Genomic DNA, 9,656 nt, shown 5'->3' with positions numbered 1-9,656 from the left:
AAAGCTGCTGTGCCTCCTAGGACTGACCCAGAGAGGACCTGGTAAGGCGCCCTCTTCCCGAGCTACGAGGGACCACCGTGCACAGCTGATCTTTGCCAAAGCTCCCTGGTAGACAGACCTTCGACAGGCTGCCGACCCGAGATGGGGACTGCCGTGGAATCTCAAAGAGAATCACCTGGACTGTTGTCCGCCACTGTCGACGACCGCTGTCGCCGACCAGAGCCGCCGTGCTCCCGTTTGCCTAAGAACTTCATTTTGATCATCGGACGCTCTCGTCTGCATCGTCGCCCGCTTTATCCCGCTGGAGAAGGCCCGACCGTCGACGCACTGAGGAGCATCCGCCGGTGGGTTTCCCGCCATCCAAGGACCACAGAGACGCCGACGACTCGACGCCCTTGCTGGGCCACAGTTATTCATCATCTCTTTGCGGTCCAGAACTATCGTCACCTAGGTGCCCCGCACGCCTCTTCCTTGCAGGACGCCAACGCTCTGTCGTCGACGAGCACCGCTAGGAACGAAGCTGCCACTTCACTGCCGTAGTTCAACCTGTTCACCGTCGGACGTCCGACGACCCATGACTCCTACCTTAAAGGGAGGGCACTCAAGAAGGGCCGTCGATTCCCCGACACCGAACGTCGAGTTCCATCGATGCCTCTCGATCTCTGGCTCCTGCTTTAAAGGGAGTCACTCAAGAGGGATCGGTCGAGGCATCTTCGGAGAACTACACTCCACCAGGTACATTGAGGGGGTAAAACCTTAATAGGAGGAAATAAGACTATTGTTTCAACCATCTTACATTCCTGCCTATCTCTATTGCTGGTTTCCTCGTTACTGATTTGTGTGACATTTTAACCGTACAATTGATGCACTTTAATGAGATTTGATAACATTGGTGGTACCACTTTAGAATTGTATATGTTTATTATTGCTGACTTCCGAGTACAAAGTGCGTTATTGTGATCGTGTACATACCTTTGAATATTAATTATATAAAGACTGTGTTTTCAGTAATACATTGTGTGGACATTCCTTTGTGGGGGTTCGGGGACTACCCTGTACTTAGGAACCCACCCGCATCACCTCCTGAGAAGCTAGGCCTTGATTGCTCGTCCATTGCTACCATAATAGAGAATCTTGGCTGGGGTCTTCTGTGCCTCTCCTCTACCATATAGAGAGCAGAAGTACAGACACCCCCTACCAGTCTTTACACTTCCCCAAGCCCCCTATTTCCCTTTGATTATAACACCCCTCCAACCCCATCCATACCTGTTCTAACCCCTTACCCCACCCCATATATATTTTGTTTTCGGTAAAAATATTGATCGATTTTTCTTTTCGTTATTATCCCTGGATACCCTTGACATGCTGCCATAAATCATCCATTCACTTCGCTCCTTTTCTTTTTCTTCCCATTAATATCCTCCAAAAATCTCTGAAACAATGCCCTTGTTCTTCCTCTCTCTCACACCTTTCCCATTCCAACAGAATCTACCCCATTTGTCTCCTTTAAACCACACCCCTTAGCTCTATACACCAGCCAGCTTTTATACAGAGCTCGCTCTGAGAGTCCAGAAACCCAATCTCTCTGCGATAAAACTTCTGTTCTCCAGAGACCACTTTGACTCTCATCACGCAAACTCTTTCTGATGGCCGTCAATGAAAATTGGCAGGCTTGACACTGCCACTCTGGAGTCTCTGATTCACCTCAACACTGACTCCACTGCCTTCTCCCACTTCCCTTGACTAGCCAAGCAATGTGGTGGAGTTGGTCTCATGCTCAGCAAGGTCACACTGTCGGCCACACTCCCCACCCCTGTCTTTTCACGCTCCTCTTTTGAACACATCTCTTGGCAACTTTTTGCTCCCACTCGTCTCATTACCCTACTCATCATCCACCCACCCAGCAGTCACAATCTCTTCTTCACTGACATTAAACTACTCCTTGAAAACTATCACGGGTGATGTCTATGCCATCAGAATGGGTAACTTCAACCTCACCAATATTACGAAGGCCCACTGACTATAGCAGGACACTACTTTCTCTAAACACACTTCAGTGAGTCTACACTGTAATCATACTCACAATGGGTTAAACTCATTAAATCTCATCTAAGTATCCTGGGCCCACATGTGTTCAGGCACTGAAGACATTAATGAGGAAGGACAGCAAAACCAAGGTGGTGCTGTCCTACAGACATGTGCCGCAGCCATCTTGGGTGAGTATGTTATTCTAAGTACCTCGTTTTCACTTGGTCTTCCGCATGGGACAGGTGGATTCTGATATTTTGACTTGGGGGGGGTTATAAATTCAGCCATTATCACCTGCACATTGCTCCAAAACGCAGTCTGTACTTGGTGCAGTGTTTTGTTTGTATATTGCTGTAGAATTTGGATCTTCTGGTGTTCTGCATTCATGCTTCTCCTGGGTTGCTCTTAGAGCTACCTTGGTCTGTTTTGTTTTGTTTCTCTTTTGAAAGCTGTTCTCCAATTTCTCCTGGATTTGCCCGAGTGACTCTTCCCTTCAAAATCCCCCAGTTCTTGAAACCAGATTGCTATCATTGGATTAATTGCCATAATTCACACACTTGGACTACCTATGAGCTAATGCACGCACTTGCCATCGATCTTACCTGCGACTGCACTTTACCTCTGCATTACACTTCATCCACATGCCATCCGGTCCTTTGGACTTTGGTCTCTCTAGTCATCTCCTTGGGCTGGGATCTTTCTGTACCTCATCCAGCTGAGCATCTGGTACAACATGAGCTTTGGGAAGATAGAGTAGTGTCTGGTTATGTAATAGTCTTATTCATTCTATTTCCTTCTGTTTTGCAGCTGGAATGTCATCAGTGGCTTGGTCTAATGATTTGGCTAAGGGAGAAAGTTCACTGGAAGAGCCGAAAGATTAAACATTACTAAACCACTCAGAAACCAGCACAATGTGAAAAGATGGTGAAAAGAGCAAGCACTCGTTTTGGATTGATTTAGTTTTAAGAAATAACTGGGCATTCAAACTTCAATTTCACAAGTCATTATCTCAGTCTAGACAAATCATTCTTGAAGGATATTCTCATATTCCACTCTGTGCTTAATAGCAAGTTCCCCTAGGCGTTCCATATACAAATTGAATAAAAAGGGGAGCCAAGATAGGCCCTTGAGGAACCCCAAAAGGCGCAACGATCGGCTGAGCCATTGTCTCCAATAAAAACTAACTTATTTCTCTTGTTTAAATAGGAAGAAAACCACTTCAACACTTGGCCACCAATGCCTACACAGCCAACAGAGTATTAAGCAATTTGTCGTGATCGATGGTAGCAAGCGCGGCTAAGGGATCAAGCAAGATCAGCAAGCAAAAACCGCCTACATCCAAGATTGTATACACATCGTCCAAGATACGTAAAGTAGCGGTCTCACTGCTAAATCCTGATCTAAATCCAGATTCATAGTGTGCCAGGAGGTTTTGTAATTAATCCAAGAAAGTAGTTGGTCCAAGACATTATCCGAGAAATGGAAGTGAAGAAACCGGTCTATAATTAGGTAGCCAGTCAATATCCAGATTAGATGTCCTTAATAATTGAGGGACATGTCCAACTTTTATGTGGAAAACAACCGGAGACCAAACAATGATGGACCAGGCAGCGGATAAAAGGAAGGAAAAGAGAAACATTTTCTGGTATAGAATAGCGTTAGTTACCCACATCAATTCACAAAGATTATTGTCATTTGGAAGAAGGAAGGAACTCCACACATTGGCTGGTTTACAACATACTTGGAACGCCTCTGTGTCTGACCGTGGAATGTCCAGTCTAATGTCAGAAATGTTCTTTGAAAAGTAAAGAGCTAAATCGTGGCATGATTTATTTGTAATACATGTCCAGGCAGAAGAGAGAGGATTTTTCCTAATTTTCAAGAGTGAAAAGAGTGCCCTGGGTTTATTTGCAGCTGACTCAATCATCAAGTGTTCTGTCTTCAAGCGCATCGTGAACTACTTAGACACCAATGTACTCCCCTCCAATCTCGGTTCCACTGCAGATGCTCCACTGAGACAGTTCTCACACGCCTCTCTGACTTTCTCACTACTGCTCACCACAAGCAAATCTCGGCTCCATCAACTCAATCTATTATTTGCCTTAGGCATGGTTCACCCATCCATTCTCCAAACTCTTTTCACACTATGCTCACATGGGTGGCCTCAGATCTCCCCAACCTCTCCTCCTCCAACTCCTGGAACTCTAACACCTTCTGCTGCATCTGTTTCCGGTGGGCACCCACAAGGATAGGCCCTATGTCCTGTCTTCTACACTCTGCACACATGCTCTCGGGGCAAATCATTTGACTGTTTGGTTCCTCATATCACGTTTTTTGCTGATGATACTCCTATGTTCTACTTTCTCGTCTTCATCGCTGATATCTTTGAGCACATCAGCAACAGTTCATCCGCCATCCCACACTAGTGATGTCAGATGCTAAAATAGTCAAACACTGAAATCATATTTCTCCCGCCCTCCAATGCCAACTATATGCTCTCAGCCCTTACCTTCTTTCTTCCTGACAAACTCATGCCATCACCAAAAGCTTCCAAAGTTGGGGTCCTCTTTGACAGTGAATAAATGCTGCCTCACTTCATTGCGGCCACTGCCACTGCGTCCAGGATTAGGTTTTTAAAGTTCATGTGCATTGGCCAGTGCCTCACCCACCACTCTGCCTAAGCGTCCATCTCCAGCTTGGCTTACAGTAGATTGGGCTACTGCTCCAGCCTACTCATGGGTCTCCCTTTCTACTCTTTTGCTCCCCTCAATAAAACACTCTCCCGTGCCACAGGCACCTTTATTTATTTATTTATTGGGTATGTATAATGCGCCTATACAGCAAAAGGTGTTTTCGAGATGCATTCTACAATGTGTCTAGAACTTCCTCTACCTCAGCATGCTGTTGCCATGCTGGATTGCTCTCTATGGAGAATCAATCACTTTTTACATGCCTACGCCTTATGTCCTAAAAATGGCCTAACCCCCACTAGGCAGCTAAATCCACCCTCTAGCTGAACCTCTCTGTGTCACGTTCCCTGTGTACTTTTCCATTACTGGCCCTCATCACAGGAGTGGTCGTGTGCCTGACATCAAGGCAGTGCAGTCACTGGAAGGCATCAGTATCCTCTTCAGAAATCTTTTTTTTCCTATTCGGGTTGGTGGACAGGGGCTTCCCTATATTATTAACCCTACCGCAATCCGCTCTGTACCCCTTTTAACCCCCTTTTAACCCTTCAACCTCCCCCCTATATATTTTGATGTGTTTTTTGGAAGTAATTCGTTCATTACAAATTACTTCCAAAAAACACCTGTCGATGAAAGTGCGCGATACCCTAAGAGCCAGTGAGGGGTTTCCTTACGTCAACACCAGATAATGGCCCATAACTTTCTGCTCAATCCAACCATGATGCAAATATGGAATTGTGCAATTGCTTGCATAGTGTGCAATGTAGCGGATACATTTGTATCGCATTTTGTGGTAATTGTCTCCTTTTCATTTCTCCACACCCTACCCCCCCAAGCATCTGGCCCATCATTGGAGACACATTTTCAGTAACACTGCTAAGGCCACCAGAAATTGGACTGCCTCTACTGTCTGCTTGTGCAGCACTTCTGGTCAAAGTGGCAACCCTATCATTCAAATAAATACAAAAACAAATGTTTGTATTTAATATTATTTCTGCCCAAAACAAGAAAATGGTTTATGGGTTGGTCAATTACTGGAATATGTAGAAGAATCCGGTGTTTATTTTTAGACCTTCTTCGGTGCTTAGCTAATCATGGCTTTTAACATCTCTCAACCGTTTTGCAGTAGCCCGTCCTGTGTTTTGGCAAAGGCTCGTTGCCACGCAGTTTGAAACATTGAAGCTCTGTGTTGCAATCCACATTTCCAGCTTGTCCAGTCCTCTTTTTCCGAATGTTTTTGGTAAATGTATCTCCTGTCTCCAATGATATTAGAGGAATGAGCACTGTCGTGACTCCATTTTGATCTTGGAAGAAATGGGGAAATTATTCAGTCTTGGGGTTGTGGATCAGTTGATCCCGAGATATCCTGAACCAGGAAGCTATTTGAGTACACTCCTTACTCCCATGCTTCAGAGAGGACCTGGATCAATTACCTTCTATTCTTGAAAAGTCAAATCACCTTTTGCAAGAATCACTTTCCTCCTGGTTCTTTTGTCCATAAAGTTGAAAGCATGGGATCAAGAGGAAACAAGTAAAGTTCCACATTATAACATTTCGTCTCCATTTTGGTGGCCCGGTGGCCTGACACTGCCACACCCCCCCCCCTACCTGATGGAGCTGGACAAGTCAAACTCTCTCCTGCCTTGTAGACCGAGAGCCAGACCTTCTGTTTTGGGTCCTGCGGCATAGAGAAGGACAGGTCCTGCTGCCTTGGCTTTTCTGCTGGCTTTCAAACAAATCTAGCCCGAGGCCTCTGTGAAGAGGGATGTTCTACAATCGCCTTGGCCTCCAAAGGATTGTAGGATTTGCTCTTTGAACGGGAGTGCTGTGCATGCTTGCTTTCCTTTTACACATGAGTAACCTTTGTTTCCAGCTGGACCCCAAACAGTACGGAACCGTGGAAGGTAATATGAAAATGGCTGTTTTCTAGGCTGTGTCAGTGCTCCCGTACTTAAGACATATAACGCCTTTGCAGGATAGCCAAGCTGTCCGTCAGAGATGAGGCCCACACTTCCTGAATTCAACTTGTGACTGCATGGTACCGAACAGGGAAGATCACTCGGCTCCTTCCTTGACGGGAATATACCAATAGCACAGAGAGAGACATTAATTCCATGAAAAGACTTCTTAATGGCTGTGCTCGCCAGCCTACTTATCCACCGTATCATTGATGACTGTGTCCTCTGCTGCCATGGATATCATTCCTGTGAAGCTGGAAAGTACCGACTCTATCTAGATTGAGTCCAGAAATGTCTCCCCAGTGCCCATCAGAGGATATAGAGTGTCATCCTTCCCCCTTAGGTGGACAGTGATCCCCTCTTTTGTCAATCTCTGTTGCCAGCGGTGGGGTGCCACAGGGGCGTCATGAAGTACTGGATGAAGAAGATTGGTGTTGCCCTTTGCTATGGCATTTAGGAAGTGCTTCTTTGTATCCGTACTTCGCATTTAGTTCTGTATCATTGTCAGACCCTGACTATCACGCTGGTCCTCTGTTGGATGAAACTCCCTGAAATTACCTCAGGATCACTTGCGCCCAGCAGGAGATGGAGAAGTGGATCACGAAGTCGAAGCGCATTCCCTCCCCTTATATGCAGGCTTTCTCTTTTGCAGTTGCTTGCACACAATGAAAAATAGCCAAAAAGCCTTGACTTTGCCAACACACTTCCTTACCTCATCTCAGCGAGCTCAAAATAAACCTGCCGGGGCCCCATAGAGCAACAACCAGCGCTCAAGTGTGAGCCAGGTATTCTTCCCATGCATGCAAGTGTATCGGGTCAAAAACACAAGTCACATGGGTTTCCAATTCAGTGGCTGCCGTAACGTGGGAGGAGGTCACTGGGGTATGTGCCTATGCCGTCCTCAGCCTCTATGTGTCCTGCTCAATCTGAGGCCGAGCTCGCCAGGCCTTCAGAGGACAACGCAAAGAGCTGAAAGCTTCCTCCAAGGCCTGGCAAGGAGTAAGAGCCAACCACTTCCTACTGCAAACATTAGCCTAGCACGTGCCTAAGTGTGAGAATCCTGCATGCAACAGGAAAAACAGGAAGTGATTGGTCTTCATGGGAGGTGGGCGTAGGAGCCTGCAGAAGCTGAATTTGTTTTAGCTTTTTGGGGAATCTTTTTGGTCGGGTGGGATTCACCTCATGACGTAACGACTGGGCTATATGAATAGAGCAATGGGGGAAATGAGTGTCCCATCTTTGATGAAGGAAGAAGGCGGTGTAAACTAGAACTTTCTCCCAAATGTGGGCATGACCTAATGTGGTAACAATCGCAGTATTACACATTTTGATAGGGTGGTCCGCAAATGCATGCTGAAGGATGTTCACTCTCAGCATATGGAAATGGATGGTGTAGGGCCTATAGCAACACACACGTTTCACAGAAATCTGAAAATAGTACCCATCATGACTTTATTATTAATTATTTTAAAACGTGCTTAATATCGGAGATCAGTCTCTTAAGTGTGGGACTGAGATTTTCACCTGTGTTGCTCTGCGTGTTTTGCTTCCAAAACAAACATGGCGTTTTGCCCCTGAGCTATCCTACCAGCCCTTACCCCTACACAGCTTTTTCTTCTACACAGCCATTACGGCTTGGGTAAAGTCAGGCAAGTGGTCAAGCAAAAACAGGCTGCGGCACGTGCGCAGCCTATACTTGCTCTCACAACAAAATAATTACACGTAAAATGGCCGCCTTGCAAACAGCCGCTGGGTCTCCAGCAGGAGCTCCTTGTTCATGGTCATAGTGAGCAGCAGCAAAGAGTAAGGAACATTGGTGAATGGACCGTTGTTGGTGAGCATGCAAATTGGGAAAAGTGTACTGGGGTGAAATGAAGGGAACATGTTGGAGGGGATGGTAGTGGGTGTTATGTTCTGCCCTGCGTCCCGCTACGCGGTGACGCAGGGCGCGTCAATAAAAGCCCAGCCCCCGTGAGTGGGAGGCAGTTCCGGGCAGACCGAGCAAGCGTGTGGGCGTGTGTTTCTTTCCCAGCTCCCGCTGGAGCTGCGCCACGGGCCGCGCGGCCTACTTCATCTACGCCAGCCCGCGCGCATGCAGGCCGCGGGCTGGATCGTTACAATGGCGACGAGGCAGAAGTGATAAGAACACGTGCCTGGCTTCCTCAAGGCACCCATATGGCCCGCAGCCATCGCGACCGAATTTTTGGACACCCGGTGGAGGGGGGAACGAACATGTGATCCCCCCCCACCCCAAAAAAAAAAAAAAAAAATTACAATTTTTTTTTTTAATCTCTCCATTTCCACCTGCTGAACTCCGGTAGCCCCATGTGCTTTGATGAACACTGGGGAGCCCTCCGGCACCTGGCCTCCCCATGCCTGATCACAGCAGCAGCAGCTGATATCAAGACCACGTGGGAACTACGGTTCTGGAACATTCCATCGCATAGTGCCTAACCACTGCAGCTAGCCCAAGGAAGGCATCTTTCACAGCGCTGGAGGCCATCCCAGAAACACCTCTCCACATGGCGGCCGGATCATCCACCCCTGGGCCCACCACGCCGTCCAGGATGGCGGCAAACCTGTCGATGTCGTCACCACTACCTCGTACACAAGATGGCTCGTCGACATTGATCCAGCCATTCGACCCATTCACGGACCCCTCGTCGAGTGGACCCAGGTGGCAGCTGTGGATACAAAAATTTGAGATGGCCATGGAGTGCAAAGACATCACGACGGCCAGGAAAATGAAGGCACACCTGCTACTCAGCGTGGGTGACGAGGTACTGCGCATTTTCAATTCATTGAACATTGATGATGGCCAAGATGTATACCAAAGCGCCAAAGATGCCCTCACAGCTCATTTCCTTCCTCAACTAAACCCAGACTACGAGACATTTATTTTCTGCACCACCATACAGGCAGCAGATGAGACCCTTGATGCTTACCACACTCGGTTGAGAAAATTAGCCATGTCTTGTGAGTT

The sequence above is a fragment of the Ambystoma mexicanum genome, chromosome 1p (genome assembly GCF_040938575.1).
Source record: "Ambystoma mexicanum isolate Mex_15411 chromosome 1p, UKY_AmexF1_1, whole genome shotgun sequence".
Lineage (NCBI taxonomy): Eukaryota > Metazoa > Chordata > Amphibia > Caudata > Ambystomatidae > Ambystoma > Ambystoma mexicanum.
Note: the sequence above shows the minus strand (reverse complement) of the source record.